At 36.6% G+C, this 26,047-nt stretch overlaps 1 protein-coding gene across 1 annotated transcript in view; it reads left to right on the forward strand.

Annotated features, from left to right (window-relative positions):
- LOC150110075 (phosducin-like protein 1) overlaps nucleotides 1–26,047 on the forward strand; it is a 145,539-nt gene that overhangs the window by 18,122 nt on the left and 101,370 nt on the right. The gene's annotated exons all lie outside the window — the stretch shown is intronic.

Consider the following 26,047-nt stretch of genomic DNA (forward strand, 5'->3'; position numbering starts at 1 on the left):
GAAAGAGTACTCAACTTTGTCACATTGATGTTTAAGCCATGAACTTGAAGTTGACTGCTTGGTTGAGGAGTTCCTGAAAGTCTTTTCTAGTAGACGCTGTGAGTATAAGATCATCAGCAAATGCCATAGAATTAACCGTGGTTGTGTTAAGAGAGTAGTCAATATGCCTTGGAAGAGAGCGAAGAAACTTATTGGCGACACATTTGAAGAAAATAGGAGTGAGAGAGAGGGGGGGGTCTCCTTGGTATATACCTCTAAGTGCTGGGATGGATGTCAATCTGGAGCCGAGGGTGATAGTAAGGGAATTGCAGAGTCAACTCTGCATCTCTGTTGCATACATGAGGAAAACTTTTGCCATCCTGCAATAGCCAAAGCTTGAAATATACCTTGAAGGGAGATACTGTAAAATGCCTTCTGGAGATATTCAGGGACTCAATAAAAAGAGGTTGAAGTTTGCATTGAGAAGAGAGGAAAGAATGAAGATATTCTCAGTACAGCTATCTGCAGGGATGAACGTGCCCCCCCCCACCTAAAATCATGTTGGATGTATGACTGAAGAAGTTTAGTTAATGCTATGGAGATGTAAGGGAACAGGAGCAAATACAATTAGATGGTGGTCAGAGGGTACAGATGCATCTTCCATCTTTGAAACAAACACTGTCCTTGAGTAGCAAAGATATGATGGTATACTAGTAAACAGAAGTAGATCAATTAAATCTTTCAAGATATGCAGAGGGATTTGTTGGAAGTGAAGATTTTATTTCATCAAAAGAAAATAGACGGACCTTGAAAATAGGAGGACTAAATCAGGTAGGTATGGTGGCAGCATGGAAAGGACATCCCTCCAAAAGCAGAAAAACTCCTTTTTCATCTCACTTGGAGGAGGAAGAGATGCTCCAACCACTATTGTTCTAATACAAATATTTCTGTTCTTATGAAATATATTCATTATATGAATTATAATGCCTGCATTTAGGCATAAAGATGCTTTCTCTCTTTCCACTTGGAAACAGATGATATTCTACTAGCTTGAAAGAAGGATGTTACCTGGAAAATTCAGTATCCAAATAATGATTCAACTTTGTCACTTAATGAAGTATCTATTACAGCAGTCTAATAATATTCTTTTAAACCCTGTGACTATACTGAGGGAGAGGAGGCTGATTTCCATTATGTTTTAAGGCATACTTTAAGAAGAGATGGAATTTTACTGACCCTACTCCACTCTTGAGATGATAGCAATGAATCAGAATATATGGGGGGGGGGATTACCTGATTTTGTGGTATCTTCTAACAGATGTCCATAGTTACATCTCAAAATAAGTTCCATGTTTGATTTTAAGGGTGGGATTTCTGGATTATGTAAAAAATAAATAAAAATAAATCTTTAGTTCATTCATGTCATATACTATTGGTTTACAGCCTTTTGTGAGTGGGAATCACAAAATATAAATTTATATACAGTATATATATATATATATAGAGAGAGAGAGAGAGAGACTGCTTGGAAAAAGGCAACAGACAGCATAGTGCGAGAAACAAACTGCCATAACACACACCTTAATAAGATGTAGAACCTCCTTTCACTATGATGATCTCAACAATCCTATGGTGTACAATAGTGATAAATAGGAATTTTGGACCATTCTTTCTGTAGACATGTAATGAGGGCTTGGACTGTAGGGGGGGGGGGAACATCCATTGGCCTCCAGTTTTCATCCCACAGATGTTCAATAAAGTTGAGATCAGAGCTCTGTGGAGGCCAATCAAGTGTGGTGATGTTCATATTCACAAACCACACAGTTACAGCAGCAGCAACTTATGACAGTGCATTGTCTTTCTGAGAGACAATGGTCAGTTCCATAGGAATGCTGAAAAGGAAGCATTGCATTGTTCAGAACATTCAGATACTTCTTGGAGTTCAGTGTTTGTGGCACCACGAACAGAGGTCTGAGGCCAAATCAAGATAAACAGGACCATACATTCACACTGTCACCTTGAAATTTCAGAGTTGAAGTTACACACTCTGGTAAGAAACTTTCACTGAGCATCCGCCACACCCTTCCATCTGCTCAGTAGCAAGTGTAGCAAAATTCGTCGCTCCATAACACAGCTTTCCAAGCTTCCATGTCTCCTTTGCACCACTGATGATGGTACTGTATGTTGGTTTTGAGTAATATAGGGCTTGCATATTGCAGTCTTACTATGGAAACCTACGTTGTGAGCCTCGGTTCTGAATGTTTTTGTGCAGATTTGTGTTTCAGTCGATGCCTGAAACACCACATTCAATATGTTGGAAGACAAATAGCAGTTTTTACATATTATCCTTCATAGCATCTTATAGTCACATTTGGGTTGTCCACTGTGGATAGTACTTGTAGTTTACTCCATTCGCTTCCATCTCAGTATGGTGTCACTGATTGTTGACCTGGGATGGCCCAGTTTTCAGCAATTTGCTAAACAGGATAGAATTTGATAGGATGACATGTTGCAGGTATCCTTTCAAAACGCCTCTTTCAAACTATTAATTCCCTTCTCACAGATCCATTTCACCTGGACACAATTGGACTAACTTGGGAACATCATTTCCTCCAGTTTATATGGCTACAAACATCCAACTCATTACATGGCACAATGCACCTTGCCCATGGGGTGGCCATTAATTTCTTTCCAAGCAATGCATATATGCGCGCGCAGCGCGCGCACACACACACACACACACGTGTCATTCACTGTCAAGTTATTTGATCACAGGTGGCTGCCAATGAATTCAATAGAGAAGTTTTATTTCCAGAGAGTTGGAAATCCTTAATTTGAACGCTACTATGTTCTCTTTTAAAGAATTGCTGAAACAATTGTAATTTTAGTTGCTAGTTTTCTGTAAAAGTCTTGGCTTACTCTGTATTGAGTAAGATAAGTGGTTTACTCTGTATTGAGTAAGCCACTTTACTTTTTTCCTCCTTTTATCTCCTTTAAGGTTTAGAACTTTATTTCTCTCTCTCTCTCTCTCTCTCTCTATGTGTGTGTGTGTGTTGAGCCTATATATGAGAGGTTTGTTAATCAACCTATAGTACGTTAGTACTGTGTATGGTTAGTGGGTTGGGAAAGGAGAAACTTGTTTACATTTGATTTAGAAGCCTATATATTGTATTCCTTGGGAAACTAATAAGGGGGAAGACTGAAATCTAATCCTGCTACTGCTGTATTGTGAAACAATACAGCAGTAGCAGGATTAGAGGAGGAAGAAAAGGAATTTGTTCTGTGGTTTTCGAGGTGTACTGTGAAAGGATGTTGGGCAGCAGCTGCATGTGTTCGAGTGGACTTAGTACTGAGCGGGGGAATTATTGATGCTATTTCAGATGAACATTTGCATGGAGATATTTATAGAATAACATACTGAAGAAACCAAACACCTTTGTGAAAGGGGGGAAGTCTATTGGTAAGAAATGGGTTATTAATCAATCTAATTGCCTTCCTCTATATTGAGTCAAGCATTTTGAGGGAACTCATGGGTACTCCTGGGCTTCCATAGCTCAGTCAGTATAGACGAAGCCCTTTGGTCGGAATGACCTCGGTTCAATTCCCCATCGGTGATGTGAAGAACCTTTATCTGGTCTCTTTCAATGAAAGGCGAGTTAGCAGTCTCATGTGGAGGTAGGGGGTTTTTTGTCCCCCAGAACAAGCAAACTGGCCCCATGAACACACATGAATTATAGTCATGAATACATCCCAGCCATATGCCAGTCCTGAGCCCAGGTAAAATTAGTGGGGGGGGGGGGGGGAACCAATAGTGAACTATCCTGTAAAAAATCTCATAAGGAACACTTTGTGGGCAATGCCTACAAAGTCACCTAGGGTTGGAAATGACTGATAGGAAAAAATTACCACCACCATGGGTCTCCCGCTTCAAATGTAAGAGTAGTATTCAATAGCAGAGCAGATTTGTGATTTGTACAAGGTTAACAGCTGTTCTGAGATGAAGTAACATCTTGAGTGAAAGAGAAATCCTAGTTGTTGTTTTTTTAGAAGCTGAGGATGCAATGGTTGTGATGTGTTTATGCTAGGAAAGGCTTGATGTCAGGGTAATTCCAAGAAGAGTAATCTCATCTTGTCTGGAAATTTGAGTGTTGACAAAGATAGTACTGGTGGAAAAATGGTTCTTTTTTGTGTGAAATAAGACAGAACTGGGTTTTGTGTTATTTTGTCTTACTACCATTGAAATTGACAAGGTTATCTGAACTCCTTTGGAAGATGGCTTGGAAATTGGAATCAATTCTGAATCGATGTTCTGTAAGTTGAGGCAATTTATGTAAAGTAAGGTTTATTAAATGAAAGGGAGGAGTGCAATGTGCTATCATCTGCAAAATTGTGTATTGGATTGGAAGGAAGAGGGTTGGTGAGAGAACAGAATCCCTGGCATTAGTTGAATGGTGAGAGGATGAGGAACCATCCACCATAACACGTAGTGTGCATCCACACAGAAAGCTGGCAATCTAACTGCGGAAGTCCTGGGACAGACCAAATGATGGGAGTTTGTTTTTTAAGCCTTTGTGCCAGACCTGGGTGTCTTCGAGGTAGTGTAGGAGTTGGGAATTGATCGGGAATTCTCTCCAATACTATAGATAAGACTTAGGAGAGTGAGATAGGGTGTTAGTTTGACTGCAGATTTGCCACCCTACTTGGGATTTGGGCAGGGCCACTATTACCATTTAGGCAAACTAGGCAACCGCCTAGGGTGGTTGCCTAGTTTGCCATGAAGGGGTGCAAAACTTCAAGCTATGCTTTATTCATACTTTACTAAAATATCAAAATTAAATAGTGGTATATGATTTAGGTATTGATTCTTTTTCCTTATTCCTCACACATCACACTATTTTACAATTTAACTCTTGGTTCTTTTTTTGTTCCTTACCTAAATGATTTGAACTTACCGCTATTTAAATTCAGTTAAGATAAATATTTTAAAATGTTAACATTTTAAAATATTAAATTTCAGCATTTTATAACTTTTTTTTTGTAAATGAATTATAACAGAGAATTTTCAAATTAATTAAAAAAGAAAATAAAAAAAGCCCTATTAATTTAATCTGAAAGGCAATTTTATTTTGTTTAATGTCAGTTAGAAACATTTTAGTTTATGTGAGGATTTAGTGGATATTTTCCAAACAATGTGCGGAGAAAATGGGGATTTTTCAGGAAAGAAGCCCTGTGACCCAAACTTTGCTGAGTCGTGTGACGTCATGGCACAGCGATGGTAGGTCTACTCTAGTAGGCGCGTGGAACAAAAACATAAATAAAAAATATCTTTTGTTTCAATATCTTTGAAAAATAATCTGTTCAGAATATTTGTGAAAAACGAACGTGTAACGTGTTTCAATATCTCCATAAGTTGTTCGAAGTATCGAATGATTGAATCAGGTGAGTTCGTTTTATTTTCAATAATCAATTAAAAATTAATTTGTTAAAAATAATTTAAAAAACACTTATTAATTTTTCGAGTTAATTTTAGTGTCCAAAATGAATTAACGATAAATTAATTAATAATAACATGTGAGTAATTAATAATAAGTCTGTGACTTTTTTAAAAATACTTTTTATTTTTATATACAATTTTATATATTATTGTTTTTATATAAGAAAGTTTATTTATAAAGGTATAATTTTTTAGTTAACTATAGCTGATAAAAAATGACCATCTGCAGCTCAGTATCGGAAAAGAAAATCAGAAAAAGCTAACGAACTAGAGAAGCAAGAGGGCTCTTTCTTGAAATATCTTTGCACAAGAGAAACAACTAATAAAGATGAATATGCTAATTCTTTAGCCAAAGATACGAAAGATGAATGTTGTGTTACTCTTATTAACGATAATGATCCACGAATAGATGTGCAAAATAAAGAAAATGAAGATACCAAAGACAAACCAGAAGAAGATACTGCTATTTCTGTATTAAATTAGTGATCTTGCGGATTGGCCTTCTCATTTTAACGATAATTTTCGACAAATCTTAGTACAAAATGGACCACAACAGATTGTGTCATACAATTTTCCAAAAGATTCACAAAAAAAGATTTTCCTCTTTACACTACAAGAGGATACTACCGAACAATAAAATAGTGTACTGTCAATGGTTAATATATTCAGTATCAAAGGATGCAGTTTTTTGTTTTTGCTGTAAAATATACAGTAAAAAAACTATAACTCTACAAAAATCAGGAGTCAAAGACTGGAAAAATATTGGAGTAATCCTTTCTTCACATGAGAGGAGTACTGCTCATTTAGAAAACTATCAAACTTGGAAAGAACTTGCATTGCGATTAATCGCAGAAACAACTCTTGATAATTTCAATCAGCAAACAATCAGAGAAGAAGAACAATACTGGCATCAAATATTGGAACGTTTGATTGCTTTAGTTAGAGTACTTGGCACACAAAATCTTGCATTTCGCAGTACTAACGAAAAGTTGTACACTGCCAGTAATGGTAATTTTTTGAAGTTTGTTGAATATTTAGCTCTCTTTGATCCTGTAATGAAAGAACATGTGCATAGAGTCAAAAGTCAAGAAAGAATGATCCATTATTTAGGAAAAGATATTCAAAATGAGCTTATACAAATCTTGGCAAAAACTATAAAAGAATAATATCGTATTCCTTGTAAAATCGGCAAAATATTATTCAGTCATCTTGGATTGCACTCCAGACGTTAGCCACATTGAACAGCTGAACAATGATTGTACGTTTTGTTGATATTGTCATTCCATCAGATAGTGAGATGTCCAAACCTGAAGTAATAGTAAGAAAGCATTTTTTAGGATTTGTTCCTCTAGAGCAGGGGTCGCCAAACTTCTTTGATTGTCGACCCCTTCAAGAGTTTCTTTTTATTGACCCCCTCTATTTTACTGTTACGTAATTATAATAGGACAAGCAAAAAAGATGCTTATGTGAGTTTTTAGATTGTTTATTTTATAGTTACAGTGTTTATTGGATGTATAATATAGTATATATTATTATATTACTACTACTACTACTATTACTATCACTAGTAATATCACTGGTATTACTAGTGATATTAATATACTGATATTAATAAACTACTGGTATTAATATCACTGGTATTACTACCAGCCCTGCTCAACTCTTCAACATGGAGAAGTTTATTATTATTTATTATTATTATTGTTCCGGGAAACTCCAAGGAGTCGACAGACTTATCGAGGGAGGCCCTAACATCATGTCAAGAACAACTATTCAACATTCACACAGTATCTATCATACCTTGCCTTGAACTCATTCACGGTCGTAGCACCCACAACAGACTCTGGAAGCTTATTCCACTCGTTTACCACTCTCCAAGTAAAGAACCTAGCTCTAACACCCTTGTCAACCACGCTCTTGCCCAGCTTCCATGCATGGCCCCTAGTCCTCCCACCACCAGTCATATTTTCAAAAATATCTTCTGGATCAATCTTATAAAAACCCTTCAGTAATTTGAATGTCTCAATCATATCACCCCTCCTTCGCCTATCGTCCAATTTCTGCAACCCACAAATCTTCAACCTATTCTCATAAGGTTCATTCCACAGACCTGCTATCATCTTGGTCACTCGTCTCTGGACCCTCTCCACTTCCTCCCCATCACAAAGAAACCCTGGTGCCCATAGCTGGGCACAGAAGTCCAGATGGGGTCTTATCAAGGCTCGATACAGAGGAACAACAACTTGTTCGTCTCTGCATGTTAAAGTATTTTTCAGAAGCCAAGTGATTTGGTGAGCTGTTTTAGTTACTTTTGCAATGTGCCCCCTAAACTTCAACTTTCTATCCACCAACACTCCCAAATTACTGGCCTCATCAATCTCCTGGAGTATGGTTCCACCAATGCGATATACTGCTGCTATTCTTTTCACCCCAAAGTGCATAACCTTACACTTTGCCACATTAAATTGACATCCATTTTTCCTAGCCCAGTCCTCCAAACTATCCAAATCATCCTGTAAAATTTTGACATCCTGTGCACTCACAATTGCTCTACCCAACTTTGCATCATCAGCAAACAAGTGAACACTTCCTCTCAGATCCTTTCCAATATCATTGATGAACAAATTGAAAAGCAGTGGTCCAAGAACAGAGCCCTGTGGCACTCCACTAGTCACAAGACGTCTTTTAGACTCCACTCCTGAATAAACCACTCTTTGATATCTCTCCTTCAACCACCCTCTTATCCATCTCACCAACCCTATATCTATACCCATCTGCTCCAGTTTACTGATTAGGGTTAGATGTGGTATCCTATCAAAGGCCTTGGCAAGGTCCAGTAGTATCACTGTAAACCCATTACCCCTATCCAGTTCAGCCGTCACTGTGTTATAAAACGTGAGCAAGTTACTGAGGCATGATCTACCCTTCACAAAACCATGTTGTCCCCCATACAATATCCCATTTTCATCTATCCAATCCTGTATTCTTTTCTTGACTAATTTCTCTAAGACCTTGACAATGATTCCTGATATGCTAATCGGTCGGTAATTTACAACAGCAGTCTTGGAACCACCTTAATGCAGTGGAACTATTTTCCCCTCTTTCCACCCGCTCGGGACTAACCCAGACCCGAGACTCAAATTAAACAAAATGGTCAAGGGTACTGACAATTCTTTAGCTGCTTCTCGTACAATACGAGCTGGTATACCATCCAATCCCACAGATGTATTGACATTGAGGTTATGCAATAGACTACTCTCCTCCACTTCATTAACCACAATTCCCGTATAATCTACTGGTTTATTCGTTTCTGCAATGTCACCACCTGGATGATATACTTTTGCAAAGTGCTCACTCAGTAACTCAACTATCTCAACTGATTCAGTTACCTCCCTACCATCGGCATTCTTTAAAATCAATCTGCCATGTACATTTTTCCTTTTACTTGCTACATATCTAAAAAACTGTTTAGGATTCTCTTTAGCCTGCATGGCCGATGTTCTTTCGTAATCCTTTTTTGCTTTTCTTACCACACTCGTCACCCTTCTGGCCTGCGCTTTATACCGTTCATGTGCCTGCCGGTCACCCTTCTCCTTAAATTCCTTCCATAGTTGTTTCTTTTTTTGCAACTCAAGCTTAATGGTGTTATTCATCCATTTAACCCCTACTTGATTTATTATTCGGACTCTAGGTATACAGTCAGCCATTGCTTCATGCAAGCACTTAACTACCTCCCATGCACTATCAACTTCTAGTCCTTGCAGTTTTACATGCCATGGCACTGAACCAATCAAACTCCTAAGCTTGTCATACTTTCCAGCCCGATAATTCCATATGTACCCTGTCTTAATTGAAAATTCTACACCTTTAGCCACCTCCCAAGTAAAGACCCTATGATCACTCTCACCGATTGGTGGCAATGTGGTCATATTTGTTACAGCCAAATCCTCAGATGTAATTACTAGGTCAAGCACTCTCTGACCCCTAGTATTTTCCATTACATGCTGTCGCAGATAGTTATCCCTTAATAACCACATAAAATCCAGTTCCCTCCTCCCGTGTGTCCTCTCCTCACTCCAATCAATGCGACCATAGTTGAAATCTCCCATAATAATCACCCTCCTTCCACCCATTTCTTCTATTTGCTTGTGCATACTGTCACCACCATCTTCTCCATCACCTGGTCTATAGCAGCAACCAATTGTATATTTAGTTCTGTTAGCCACAATCTCACACCAAATGGCCTCAAATGTGCTCTTTTCTCTATCCTGCAAGTCAACTTCTATTCTCCTTGGCTGGAGCTCATCAGCTATCATCAACAATACTCCTCCCCCCATTTTATTCTCTCTGTTATTCCTGAACACACTATACCCATCACATTCAATCCCACTAGTTATATCATCTACAGTCAGCCATGTTTCACTAATACCTATAACCTGTGGTCTGGAAGTGCCAGCCATGGCCAGAAACTCTTCCTTCTTGTTCCTAATACTCCTAGTATTAGTGTACATGAATTTAAGACCCCCATTAGCCCCAACCCTACCTTGATGCCTTATATTAACTATCCCACTCAGATTTGTTGTCCTTATTTGCTCTGGCATATTATATTCATTCTTACATTCAACTGCCTCCATAAGGACTGTATCTCTACTCCCCCCCCCCTAACAATTCTAGTTTCCCTGAATTTGCACATCCACTACATTCAGCAACACTTTCTCAAGTCTTCTTACACCGTAACCATTCAAATGCAAGCCATCCATCTTATATAGATCCTTTCGCCCATCAAACTCACTCCACACATCCACAAATTCCACACCACTCGTCATACATAACCCACGCATAAAGTCATTCGCAATTATAGCCCTCCTTTTAAACATTTCACTGTCATACCGTGGCAAAAGACTAATCATTCTAACTCTCTCACTCTTTTCTTTTGCTACCTCAAACAATTCATTCAGGTCTTCTATTATTTCCATTTTATCTCCTTTCAAATCATTCGTACCTGCCACAACAATCATTTCTTTCACCCTTTCCTTTTGCTCTCTAATAGACTCAGTTTAGTCTATGAGTTTAGTACATGAATGAATAACGATTGAATTATAATATGTATGTTTTGATGAATTTTAGAACATTAAAGCTCACTTGTATGTCGATGCGCAAAAAAGAGACCGGGATCGAATACGTGTAAGTATAAGTAAATAAGTAACCGTGCAAGTGTTGTAATCTCGCCCCCTGCCCCATGTGCTGGCCAGGCAGTAACCACCGACATCCGTTTATTGGTAAATATGTCATTTTGGCCTACTCGATTTGCCTCTAACTATTTTCATGACCTTGGTCCGTCTTACAGGTCCTATTCATGTCACTGTTCCCACTCTTAATTGCGTTATCATTCAGGTTGGAGGTAATCCAAGTTAACCGAATTAAATATTACCCGTACAATGATGTCTTATATTTTTCTATCGACCCCCAAATTGACCCCTGAGTCCGAATCGACCCCTAATAATGGTATATCGACCACTTTGGCGACCACTGCTCTAGAGGAAACTACAGGTTCATTCATAACGAAACTTGAATTGAACATCTAAGGCAACTGGAATTACCGATTGAGAATCTCTGTGGTCAAGGATATGATAACAGAAGTAATATGTGAAGGGCAAAGAAAATGGTGTTCAAAAGAGAGGTCTAGAGATAAATCGTCGAGCCTTCTTTATTCCTTGTAGTTTACACTCTTTAAATTTAGTGTTCAATGATGCTTCCAGATGTTGTTTAGATGCAACTAACTTCTTTACTTTAGTTCAACAGATTTATAACTATTTCTCTGCATCTACTCATCGTTGGCAAATTCTTTCTGCTTGTATCTTGGACTTAACTATTAAACGTTGAGTAACACAAGATGGGAGAGCCATATCGACACTTTAAAACCACTAAGGTATCATCTTGTCAGTATATATGATGCACTCATGCAAATTTTTGATGACCCAATATTAAATAATTTAACTGGAAATACTACCCGACATGAAGCAAAAGCCCTTGCTGATTCCATTTGTAAATTTACGTTCACAGTATCCCTTGTCGCATGGTACAACATCCTTTATGAGGTAAATATTTCAAGCAAAATGATACAGAGAAAAGAGACTGATTTAAATTCAGTTACAAAGCAATGACAAGTAATCAAAGAATACCTTCTAGAATGTAGAACTGATAAGGGTTTTGAAAAAATATTGACTGATGCTATTGAAATTGCAAAAGAACTGGAGATTCAGCTGAATTTTGAAATAGAAAGAAACAGAGAAGACAAAGATGGCAGTTTGAATATGAATGTCAAGATGAGGCTTTGCAAGATCCTCAGCAGAAGTTCAAAATAGAATTTTACTATTGTGTCTTGGATATGGCTATACAGTCAATTGAAGAGAGGTTCCAACAACTACAGCAGCATAATGTTCTATTTGGATTTCTTCATGATATATATAATATCACTGAAAAAACAACTGCTAATTTACTAAACGATTGCAAAAATCTTGAAAATGTTTTGACTCATAATGCTAATAAAGATATTGATGCCGAGAATCTCTGCAGTGAACTTCAAGCAATAGCTCGAAGACTTCCAAAATCCATGCCACCACAAGAAGTGCTATTCTTTATAGTACAGCAAAAGCTTGTCGACTGCATACCCAACGTTTTAGTTGCACTAAGAATTCTTCTGACACTTCCAGTTTCAGTAGCAAGTGGAGAACATAGTTTCTTAAAGTTAAAAACTTGTTAAAACATACTTGCGCCAAAACAGGTTAACAGATTTGGCAACAATTTCAATCGAACAAGAGCTAGCTTCTACACTGGATTTAAAGGAAATGGTAGAAAATTTTGCAAAATTGAAGGCAAGAAAAATTAAAAATTTTTGATTTTTATATATTATACGTATTGTATATTACTTTGTATATTATTAATAAAGCATGCCAAAATAATTTTTATTTTTTATATTTAAAATTTCATTTTAAAAAATATCCAACTTATGAAATAAGAGGCACACTTGTAAACTTTGCTTAGGGTGCAAAATACCCTGGCACTGACAGTGGGAATGGGTTGAACATGGGCCAGTTTCCAGACTGTGAGATAGATACCAGCAGAGTAAGAGGGTGTATATACAGGCAACATAGGATAGGATAGGAGTCAGTTCTTTTGCACAAACCTTCACAATTGAAGGAATGCCATCAGGTCCAGGAGACTTTTTTTATGTCTAATTAGGACAATATTTTTCTGATCGTTTTCTGGTGAAAGGGTATAGGAGGCATTGTATATTGGGCATCTGGAATGGTGGGGAGCATTTCCCAAGGTTAGTTATGCCTGCATTGGAGGCAAAGTGTGAAGCCAGGAGATTGGCTTTTTCTGGATATGATAGTGGTGGGAATGTGGGAATAGTGTTGGGCAAAAGTTATGAACAATTGCTTTGGCAAGAGACAAAAAGGCTTGGCTGCCCTTTGGACAGGCTGCAAGTTTCCTTCTTTTTGCTCTTTTAAACTTTTGGTTTGGAAGCATTGATTGATAATTTGCAGTTATTTCATGATTCTGTATAAGCACCAAAGGATAATGGAATTCTTGATATAAGCCAGTAGTGGGTATGCTTGATTTTTTATTTGTGCAGCCATGGCACATATTTTGGAGAAAAAGGGTTTATTTAGGGGACAGCAGTTCAGAGTAGCATTGGGAATATGTTTTCATGCCAGTAAGGATTACTTCAGTGATACGTTCAGTACATATGCTTGGGTTGGAAGGCCGGAAAAAAGGTCCAGTCATGGGAACGAGGCATAGAAGTCCTGGAGGTTGTCCCACTTGGTGCTGTTATAATGCTTAATTATGCTGGTATGGGAGGATCTGATCTGTGTGAGCGTAGTTGCATGGGGGAGATGAGCACTGGATTGTGGTCAGAATTACCTAGGGGCTCCACTACATTCACTGTGTATTTGGAAGAGTCATTGGTGAGGAAGAGATCTAGGGTGTTTGGGGGGGGGTTAGAGTTATTCTAGGTTGGGTGCTCTCTGGAAAGGTATGTCAGAGTGGATATATGTGCAGATGGAATGCTTGGGTTGAAATGAGTTAAACAGTGAGTAGTTGGGAAAGTTGAGATGAATAGTGCTGAGGTGAGGTGAAGTTTGAGTTTCTGTCAAGAAATAGGTGGGGTTTATTAGAATGGAGATGGTAGTGGACACCAAGGTTAGAGTTGAGGCCACGGATGTTAGCGAAGTGGATATGCAAGGATCTTTGGAGTATATAAACCATAAGGAACTTGCATGTTTCCTATGCAGTACCTGCATACTGGTTTCCATGATGGCTACTAGTGGCATCACTTGATTTCTGCACTAATTTTCCTTGTTTTTAGTCGATGACCCAACTGTTGTCTTCATTTTGGTGTTTTTCTTCAAGTTGTTTTCAAAGCTGATGTTTTTATTCTCTGTAGGCGAAAGTTAGGTCAAGTCGAGCACATATGTGCGATTGGGGGCAAGTGTCTTTGGACGTGTTATAAATCACTGTTATTAGTTTAGATGTGCTTGTCGGTGTGTCGCAAGACACTTTCACAAGGCGTGAAAAGTTCATTCCATTTCTTTTGTGTGTCTGAAACAATTGCATCTGACAATATTTCTGGAATCAAAGTTGCATTCTCGTGCTAATTTACTGATGTTATCTTTTAGTGAATTGCCACTTTCCATCAGAAAGTTCAGAATAATGGCATTGATTTCTTGTTTTCGGCCTCGATTGAGTCATGTACAATTGATGCAATTAGGTCACAGAGTTTCTTGGCTGGCAAGTGTGCACTTGTGTTCTAGAACACCAATCGTTGAGTAGTTTCAGCTTAGCTTCCAGCATTCTGATTTTGGAGGAGAAAATTTCATTCAGAGGTTTTTGACTCGTTTACCTAAGTTCAGAAACTGCTTTACAGAAGAATGGCACAATGAATAGAAGAAGGGCTGGTTGAGGTTGATAAAAGTTTGTGAGCCGATTACTCTATTTTTGTACAGGAAGCACATAGTCAGTGGCAATAGAAATCACACAGTATACCCTTTTTCTTATCCGTAACAACAATTTTACAGCTCTGGCACGTTATTAAAATTGGGTTTGTTAGTGATCAGCAGTGCTGTGCTGGAAAGACACAAGGTACTCTTCTGTTGTTGACTTTCATTGACACCATCTTTGCTGAGCATGGTCGGCATAGTGGATGCTTGCATGTGGCTGATTTTTAATTGAAAAGATACTTGATGCATTATAAGTACTTACAAGTTGTGCAGAAGTAATCTGCTCCTTAGCACCCGCTGTTATGATTTCTATTTATTGGTTAATTTGAGTGAAAAACACTTAAAATAAAAATAAAACATGAGCACAAGTTTAGAGTAACTTATTCATAGGCGCCACCTGTCTATATGAAAGACTTTCCTTCTTTCTTACTAATTAAAAACTCAATCTGTTGTATATTCCCCCACCCCCTTCACCAAACAGTTGTTCTGTCATTATCATAAGATAACATTTTATAACTTAAACTTGAAGTAGAAATATCACAAACCTGACATGCGTAAAGGTAGCTAGAGTAGCTGATATTTGACCAGAAATGCTGAAATATGTAGGTATAAAAGTTTTACTTTAGTTACACTGCATAATTCAGAAGGCCTGGTCAGAGGGTCTAATTCCATATGATTGGAGTAGACTACTCATAGGTATCCATCTATTAAAAAGGGAATAAAGCTGAATGCGAGAATTACAGAGCAATTTCTCTACCTACTGTTCCTTTGGTAACATTTATGCAAATATTCTTGAGAAACAGCTAAGAAAAATTGTGGAGGAGAAGCTTGGAGAAGAACAAGCTGGGTTCAGGTCAAGCAAAGGTGGTCAGGATCAGATTTTCACATTAAGACAAATAGTTGAGAAATTATTATTATTATTATTATTGTTACATTACACCTCCAAGGAGTCCGAAGACTCATTGAGGGAGGGCATCTACTCTACAGCTCTTCGTTTCACTACTCCACCAACCTTCATCATCTAACACCAACCCCATCTACTGCCGACTACCACCACTAGTACTTTCACAAACAATGGGTTTGTGTCATTATATAAAGTTTGCATATAAGTCAGCAGTTAGAATTGAATGAGGTACAGGAAGATGGTTTGGTGTTAAATCAGTTGTGCAACAAGGATATATACATATATATTATCTCCACTGTTATTCATCTATATGGATCACATTATGAAGGAAAGCAGTATTAAACCTGATATCAAAATTGGAAATGTTAATCTTGGCTCTTTACTTTATGCAGATGATGTTATACTCCTAACTAAATTCAAGACAAGTCTGCAGGATTCCCTGACCAGATTGAATAATTGCTGTAATAAATTTGGTATGAAAATCAGCATTAAAAAGACAAAGAAAATGAAAATAGGCAGAGACATTGAATACATCAACTGCATCCTAGATGGAGAACCTATAGAACAAGTAAAATATTTCAGCTATTTAGGCACACTTTTAGTGAAGATGGCAAATTAAATTTGGAAATAGACAGCAGAATTAGCAAAGCTGGTATGGTTGGAAGTCAGCTGAATAAATTTATATGGAATAAGGGAGAGGGAGAGATTAGTGAGAACACTAAATAGCTATATGCAAGACATTGTTCAAACCAATTTTAATTTATGGATCAGAGAGCTGGGTTAGAAATAAAACTCTTGATCAAAGACTGGAGACCACTGATATGAGAGTCCTGAGCAAGATTACAGGACTGAACAGATGGTATCAATGGCAATAACATATTATATAAAATAATAATATATATATATATATATATATATATATATATATAATATATAAAACGAGGATATAAGGAAAAAGCTCAATATTGTTAGCATTCAGGAATGTGTTAGCAGAGTTAAACTCAAGTGGCAATTAAGACCACCGATATGAGAGTCCTGAGAAAGATTAGGGGGACTGAACAGAATGTATCAATGGCAATAACATATTATATAAAATAATAATAATAATGTATAATATATAAATAATATATAAAATGAGGATATAAGGGGAAAAACTTGATATTATTAGCATTCAGGAATGTGTTAGCAGAGCTAATCTGAAGTGGTATGGCCCCTTAAATGGAATGGGAAAAGAAAGATTAGTTAAAGAAGTGTTCTTTGCAGGATGACAGAAAAAAGACTCAGAGTAAGACCAAGATGCAGGCAGATTGGTACAGTAAAAAGTGCCTTAGAAGGCAGAAATATAAGATCTGATAATATTGGAATGTTGACAGATAACAGGCTAATCTGGAGGAAAATTATTGATATACGTTACTAATGATGTAACTTTTGATGGAGTACTATCATAAGATCCTGTACACCCTATGAAGGTATATGTCAGAAATTTGATAATGATGATGCCATATTTACTTCTATATGAAAGACTTCATAAATATCCACTTTTGAGTTCAACAAACTCCTAATTTGTCTTACAGCAATTGTACAAGATTCTTTTCATTCCACGCACGCTCCACTTCATGATGTTTTTAATTTTCATTTCAGTGTTATGAAGTGATGAAAATGAGTCCCCATTACATAGGTGACACTTGACTTGAAACAATAAATCTCATACACTTCAACTATGCTAGAAAATGTTCTTTATGTCATATATGCATTTAAATTAAATTGCAGTTATCATTTCCAATAAATAATTTTGTGATCAAATCAATTCATTCATTTAGTTTGTTATTAAACTTAGTACGTATATACATACACATAACATATGTAATAGACAGTCTATTATTTAAAAAAATAATAGTAACTATACTTTTTTCACATTATAATTTCATTTACAAAATAAACCAGTCATTATAAGCACAAAAATTAAAATTGGCACAATCTAATTAGAGAACCAGGGCAAAGAGCGAAAAGTCAGCTACTGGAACAAATCTTAAAACACACTCCAACGCAACATCACCAAAGTTCAAGATTGGTACTATCAACATTAAGAAGCTTGAATGGCAAAGGAATGGAGTTAGCTGAGGAATTGGATAAGTACCAGATTGACATAACAGGGGTGACTGAAACAAAAAAGACAAAAACTGGTAAGATCTTTCTGAGCAATAAATACAAAATGTTATATTCAGGCAATGACAATCAGGAAAAAGAAGGTAATGAAACTATAGTATTGATCACAAAATATGAGGCTAATCTTGAATGGCAAGCAGTATCAAGTAGAGTGATGTTAGCAAATATCAGAATAGGGAAATGAACAATGAGACTTATTTGTGCCTATGGTCCCACAGAAGGTTCTACTAAGGTAGAAGTGGAGGAATTTTAAGTATTGCTTGATATAATGCCCCATTGACACCATATAACTGTAGCATATTGAATAGCTTCTCTCTTCGCACCTTGTCATATGCCTTTTCCAGATCGACAAAACTTAAATACAGATCTTTGTTATATTTTCATGCTTTCTCAACTATTTGTCATAAAGTGAAGATCTGATCCTGACAATCCTCTGTACACTCTAGTGTTCTGCACCAGAAAGAAAACATCACTATCAACAATAACATAGTCAATGAGACTTTTCTTATTCCTTGCCTCTTCTCTCCATGTGAATTTGTGCACATTTTTATGCTGGAACATTGTGTTAGTAATATCCAGTCCATGTTCTGAGCAGAAATCCAACAAGTATTTGTCTTTATTATTAGCTTTGCTCTTTTCTCCAAATTTTTTTCAAAATATTTTTGTATGTCTGACGATCATTTCTTACTCTGCTATTTAGATCCCTAAAAAGAAAAGTTTTTTCCTTTTTCATTGTGTCAGTTGCTTTCTCTAAACCCTCAAAAAAATTCCTCCACTTCTACCTTAGTAGAGCCTTCTGTGGGATCATAGTAGAAACAGTTTAAATTGTAACTGACACCTAAATGACCTTATATGGTGCCCTCTATGTGTTAGATAACTACAAAGTTAATTCAGAGAAGTCTGGCAATTAGGTCTTAAAATGGTAGTCTTCCACATCTTTGACAAATTAATGCAACCATAATTGTTGAGGTTGGGAGAGTGCTTTATAAATGATGCTGAGTCTAAGAATAGCTTCTCAGACCTGTAATGACTTCTATGTAATAAAGATTTTTTCTCCATCTGATCCAATGTGAAGGAGTATCCAGAGCATGTCTGCCAATCTCGACTTTCCATACAGATGATCTTGGATGTAATTTTTATGTTCTTCAAGGCATATATAAACTAATCTACCAGTCTGTCCAAAGTAGACTACCTTGCAGGCACAATGAACTTTATACACTTCCAGATGTTTAAGAGGAGGTCATCGATTTTTTGGAGACCCTATAAAAGTAGCTATTTGAATGAAAGGTTTGAAAGTAGTGTGGAGATCATATTTGCAAAAAAAACTTTGGCTATTTTTTGTGATATACTCTTAACACATGGAATGGGAATGGTTTTGCTGTGATCCTGTGTGTTTGGCTGTAGGAGGAATGGTGGTGCACATGTAATATTTTATCTATTTTATATGGACTGTAGCCATTAGCTAAAAAGGTATTGCAACGGTCCCTAAGCTGGTTCAGTGGCTGTGTCTGAACAAACAGCCTTGGTTTGGTGAGTAAGAGTTTTGAGAATACCATACTATTGGGAAGGCTGGTAGTGTGATTGTTTATGTGAATACCTACCACTATAAGTGGGTTTTTCCAGATGTGACAGGACACAGCACTAGATAGAGAAGGATAATGAGCCATTAGGAAGTCACATAACTAGTATATCTAAAAAGGGGTAGACTATTGTTACTTTCTTTTTCTATGGTGAAGTTTATTTTAGAATGTTGGCTGTAAGATATGCCAAAAAAAATGTATCTAATGTGTCTGGACCATGAGGCCAAAGAGCAAACACATCATCAACATAGCACAGCCAAACTGTTGGTTTTTGTGTGGCTTTGTTGAGAGCTCACTTTTCAAAATATAGGTTTCTTCTTTTCAGCCATTTTCTGTCCACTGCTGGACAAAGGCCTCCTACAGTTCCTTTCACCTTTCTCTGTTCTAAAAGTTTACTACAGGGGTAAAGAGGGGAAACACATAGCAGTCCCACCTAACTGCTTGTATATTTTTCCTTTCCACAGAATATAACTTACATGTATGATGAATCTGAATAATTCAGTTATGTAGGATGTTAAAATGCATGTACACAAATGCCCAAAGTATCAGAAATAAAGGAGAGGAGTTTTTGGCATTAGTCAGCCTGACTTGGCCAAAAAGCGGGCCAAAGTAAATTCAGAAAATTTACTTTGGCCTGCTTTTTTTTTTTTTTTTTTTTTTTCTTGCTGCATGGTAAGAGAAAGAATGATTATGGAAAGATAACTGTAGTCGGTGTGATAGTAGGAAAGTGACAGAAGCAGAAGAAATAGTTCAGTTAAGTGATTGCTTTGCAAGGGTATATCATCCAGGTGGTGACTTTGCAGTTCCTGAGATGACAGAGACTGATGTGAGCATTGAGGTAGATGATCTGGAGGCACTCAGTATATTGAAAAATATCAATGTGAATACAGCTGTGGACCTAGATGGTATGTCATCTTGTGTGCTATGAGAATGTGCAAGTGAACTGCCTCTGACAAAGTTGTTTAATATATTATGTCTCAGCTCTGTCCAAGTTCCAAGGGAGCAGAAAGCAGGTAAGATAGTTTTATGTATTACATAAAAGTGGCTCCAAGACAAGTAGCAAATTACAGACCAGTTAGTATCTCTAGAGTGGTGGTTAAAATATTGGAATAGTTGGTTAAAAGTAAAATTCAGGAATGAGCGGATAGGAATATGATACTCTATAGGGGACAACATGGCTTTGTAAAAGGTGGGTCCTGCCTCAGTAATTTACTCACATTTTATAAGATGACAACAGAATTGCATAAATTGCATAATGGGAATGGCTACACCAAGATACTACTCAACTTTGCAAAGGCATTTGACAGAATACTGCATGGGAAACTGTTACATACGTTGAAGCAAATGGAAATGGATACGAGGCTGGTTACATGGATAGGGACTGGCTGATAGATACCAGAGGGTGGTGCATGGTGGAGTGAAATCAATATGAATGAGGGTGACTAGTGGAGTGCCCCAGAGCTCTGTACCAGGACCACTACTCTTTAATTTGTACATTGAATGATATAGTAGAAGATTTGAGGGGAAGGATATTCATTTGTTTGTCAACGATGCAAAATTATGGAGGGCAATAGGTGATGATGTAGATATCGTATAGGATGATTTAAATGAATTGGCAGTGTGGGCAAAGGACAGTGGTTGTCACTTCGATGTTGTGAAATGTAAGGTTAAAATGTGAAATGTACTTTGGGATGTAAAGATTACATACTTCCTATTGCATTGATGGTACTATTTTACAGGAAACTAGTTAACATGAGGCTAAAGATGTGGGAGTGATGGTGGATAGAGATTTGAAATTTAGAGGGACAATAGCTCAGAGGATTACTTGGATGCTGTAGAACACCTTGACAAGTAAAGATAGAGAAGTTATTATCCCTCTTTACAAGGCTATGATTCCGCTACATGTTGACTATTGTGCGCAGTTTTGGTCACCTGCATTTCCTGAAGATCAGGAGGTGGTGGAGAGAATTGAGACAAGTGATCAAGCTGATGACAGGTCTGTGGAATGTTTCTTATTAGGATAGATTGAGGGTGTGTGTGGGTTGCAGAGTTTAGCTGATAGAGGCAGGGGGAGGATATAATAGAAACTTATAAATTACTAAAGGGATTCTATAAGATTGACAAAATAAATTTTTCATTACATGGGGAGTAATGAAATTGCCAGAGGTAGTTGTGATCACCCCAACTGTGAATAGGTTTAAGGAGATGTATGATAGGTATTGTGTTAAGGGATAGTGTGGGTGTCCAGCAATGAGTGTTTTGACTCTGTGGAGTATCATATAAATAATAATCATCTTTTTGCATGGAGCATGAAACATGCTATTTTCTGTTCATGCAAGATGATATTTTAAACATCAGAGTTGAGTATTCCATACATTGGAATAGAAGATTTATATAGATGCTTTTGAAAAATATTACATGTAATATCAGTTTACTGACTTTTAAAGAGCATTACATCATGTATTGTGATAAATAACAGAGCTAATTGATTTTTGAACAATATTAGGTATTATTTAATGACATTTAGAAACGAATTTGACCACTTGCACAGTTTAACATGAGTAGAAGCAAATAATGATCTCCCATCAAGTGGTGTTAATATATATTGACACATGTATGGAAAAAAAAAAGTGTAGTCCAATGTTATAAATATTTTATTTGTGATTAGCTATAATTAGTGTTTGCATTTTGTTAGAAAATTAAATGTAATTAATTTGTTATGTAATTTATTAAAAATAAAATGTAACTGTAACGTGTATGTGTTCTGAAGATGGTTTGAAATCCAGCAAAATATAAGATAGTCAATAAACATCTTTTTTTTTTTTTAGTTTGGTGTTGTAATACTATTAAAATAAGTTATGAATGATGATGCTCTATTGTTACAGCCTTAAATATATACAGGGTGTTCAGGATAAATTTGACAGTTTCGTAAGGAAAAAGAAAATCTTCTTTGTATCTATTAAATTTAATGAATTGACAAAAAAACATTACAGGCAGAGTTAATTACAATACTATCAACAAGATTTACTCAAAATAACCACCATTAGCATCGATCACAGCTTCAATTCTGCTTCGGAACCTCGAACAAGCTGATGCTACAGTCTCCCTGGGAAGGGCCGCAAAAACTGTTTTAATTTTATCCATTAACTGGGCTTTTGTATTACTGGAAGTGCGATTGGTGTCTTTTTCAACTGCGCCCCATACAAAATAATCCATGGGGTTAAGGTCTGGGGAGTTTGGAGGCCAAACATTTGGACTGGTGAAGTCGTAGAAATTTTCAGACAACCATTTTTGACTTTTCCCAGAGGTGTGGCAAGGGGCCGAATCCTGCTGCCATACATACGGCCTACCATTGGCTACCCTTGTTATCCAGGGCTTGACTACAGTTAGCAACTCCACGAACAAAGCCCGAATTCCAATGCCAGGGTTCTTCAACACCTGTTCCTGCAGATTTGCGAGGAATTCTGCTGTACGAACGCAATCAGATCGTCTGCTAGGGATCTTTCTTCTTGCTACATCCTCGTAGTCACCATTGCAAGTCTCTAGTTCATGCCTGATTGTTTTTACTGTATTCAGGGAGCATTGGGCAGCAGTCGTAATATCCTTATTTTGATGGCGGGCACAAATCATCATGATACAAGTTATTCTCTTCCATGATTCAGGTGGGTTCCAGCTATCCATCCTTTCTGACATCTTGTATATGAATGAAGAAGGGTCCAAACTTTTAAATGAAGAGAAGTGTGTGTTAATACATGTAACTTACGGAAAAATATAATTAATTATAAATATGTCAAATTTATCCCGAACACCCTGTATATAGTAATTCAATGTCTATCAAGTCTAATCTGAACCAGGCACCCGTAGCTAGCCTATCGCCAGGAAATATGAATGCTGCAATTCCTGCATAAAATAATTAGAAACAGTACAGGTAACCCTTGTATAACGTGGTACTTATACAGCACGGTTTTGATATAACGCAGTTTACAAATTGTAGTATCCCTTGTGAACGCAGTACTTATACAATGCGGTTTCGATATAAGATGGTCTACAAACTGTAGTAACCCTTTATCTTTTCATATATTTTTCACCGCACAACTTAAAAATCAAATTTTATCTTTGTTAAATTTGTGTCTGCCCGTAAATTATTGTTATAAGTAGTGATGTAGTTATAAGTAGCGAATTTATATTAGGGGAAATACCCTTTAGCACACATTTAGGTCAATTGTTAACCGTATAAGTGTTTATTGTTGAAAATTGTCTTCGTTTTCTGCCAGTAAAGCACATTAAAAATCATAAGAGTGTTAATCTCAAGCTGAGCACTTTATTTTTTGGTGAGTTACATACAATATGTAATGCTTTTTTTTTTTTTTTTTCATGTAAAAAACTTTCTTTTTATAGTAATGGCGATATGGTTGAAAACGAAATTAGTGAATTAATTGATGGTGAAATAGATTTAAATGAGGAGGAACTGGTACAATTAATAGATGATGTCGAACCAAATAGCAGGTGAAGTTCTGCCGAAGATTCTGATTGTGATGAATTCGTTAAAGAATTCAGTTTAAAGAAATTAGCAGAAGGATTGAACTTGGCAAGAAAGTTATTTTATGGATAATGATCTCTCGATGGAGTGCTCCGGAAAATTCACAAGACAATTGGATATTTGTTTAGCTCCATATTATGAGCTTAATAAAAAATTGCAGCATAGTGGTAAGCAGGGTCTTATTACTGACTTCTTGATAACTAAATCGGCTTAAGTATGCAATGAGAATTATACAAATGATGTCCAAGAGATTTCAAGTGATGTCGACCTCCGGCCACTTATAAATAAAGAACATCTACAAAATGTTAGGTTTGAAGAGAGTGATGACGATTAAAATATGCACTTTATTTTATTTTGCCTAAAACATTTATGCATTATATGCAATGAAGTTTACGTACAATTTATAATTTTTTATAAGTTTATACTATGTATTTGTTTCATGGTTTATATGTTTTCTTAACTTACATGAATTACCTGAATTAAATAAAAATATTTGTTTTTGTTGGATATGTCACTGTTTATATAATCTTAAAAAAAAACGATTTCGGAACCTAACCCTACTTTTTCTATGTGATCTGAGTCTTGCATAACGCGATTTATATAACGCGGCATTTCTATGGAACCTAACATCTGCGTTATACAAGGGTTACCTGTGCTTATTTCATTTTAATATATTTCCAGTTTCTTTAATCCAATATTTTTTCTATAATGTGCAAAGTGCGACAGCCCTTTTATTTTAATAAACAACTTTCGGTTCCAATAAATTTCTTGATATGATTCATATACAGTGCAACATCATTAAAACTCAATATTTTAACATTTCAGCTACTGAAATGTTTACATTAATAAAATACAAACATTAATTAAGCCATTTTATTTTTAATAAATTACATTTAATTAACATGCGACAATGAGTAAGTGAAACAATTCAAATTGTAACAGAAAAAAGAACTAAAGTCCTAGTTTGGTACCCTCTAATGTTGTTAAAAAGAAGTATTACAGCTATGTAAGAGTTGATCTTAAGATAAGTCTCCCAATTTTTGGCAAATTAATACAACCATACTTGTTCAGATTAGGAGAATGCCTCATAGCCATGAGGCACTTTAAAAATAATCTTGTTAACTTATAATGACTTTTATAAAGCACATTGGTTTTCTTCCATCCAATCCTGTGTGAAGAGGTATCAAAAATGTTAGCTGCCGATCCGGACTTACCATAATGGTGATGTATTTTTTTTATGTTCTCCAAGGTATCTTGCTAACAGATCTTTCTGTCTGTCCATAATAGCTCAAGTCAGAGTCACACTGAACTTCATATACTCCAGGATATGAAGATGCCAGGGGATGGAGTTTATCCTTAGTGGATATTTGTGTGTGTGTGCAGCACGCGCATGCGCGCACATGTGTTCATGTTAATAATCTAAATAAAATTACAAGTAACATTAAGACGAGTGGAAGCTGCAGAAATGAAGTTCCTAAGACCACTCGCAGGCTATAAAAGAATAGACAGGATAAGAAATGAAGATGGAATTGGATGCAAGAAATGGTTTTCTTCCATCCAATCCTGTGTGAAGAGGTATCAGAAATGTTAGCTGCCAATCCGGACTTGCCATGATGGTAGCGGATGTATTTTTTTTATGTTCTCCAAGGTATCTTGCTAACAGATCTTTCTGTCTGTCCATAATAGCTCAAGTCAGAGTCATACTGAACTTCATATACTCCAGGATATGAAGATGCCAGGGGATGGAGTTTATCCTTAGTGGATATTTGTGTGTGTGTGTGTGTGTGTGTGTGTGTGTGTGTGTGTGTGTGTGTGTGTGTGTGTGTGTGTGTGTGTGTGCGCGCACATGCACTCCGTGCATTCATGTTAATATTCTAAATAAAATTACAAGTAGCATTAAGACTAGTAAAAGACAAGTGGAAGCTGCAGAAATGAAGTTCCTAAGACCACTCGCAGGCTATAAAAGAATAGACAGGATAAGAAATGAAGAAATAAGAAAACAATTATCCATAATTAACATAACATAACACAAACTATAGAAAGAACTGGAAAAACCATGTAGAAAGAATTAATGAGGACAAATGGCCAAATATTGCTAGAAATATAAACCAAAGGGACACTGATCAAGAGAAAGACCCAGGAGGAGATGGGCAGAAGATCTTGAAGACATTACAGGCAAACAATTGCCTAATATGCAAAGCCAAGAAGAAGAAGAAGAATATTAAGACCAGTAAAATATTAACAAATTCAGTAGCTGCTTTGTATTGTCTGTATCACAAGGCATGGGAGAATAAATAGTTTGGAAGAAAAAAAAAATAGTATGTACAACTTAAGAAGAAATAACTATTTATAAAATTGACAATATAGCTTTGGCCATAA

Source organism: Typopeltis vanoorti, chromosome 1 (assembly GCF_054136105.1).
Source record: "Typopeltis vanoorti isolate ZY-2024b chromosome 1, IOZ_Tvanoo_1.0, whole genome shotgun sequence".
Classification (NCBI taxonomy): Eukaryota; Metazoa; Arthropoda; class Arachnida; order Uropygi; family Thelyphonidae; genus Typopeltis; species Typopeltis vanoorti.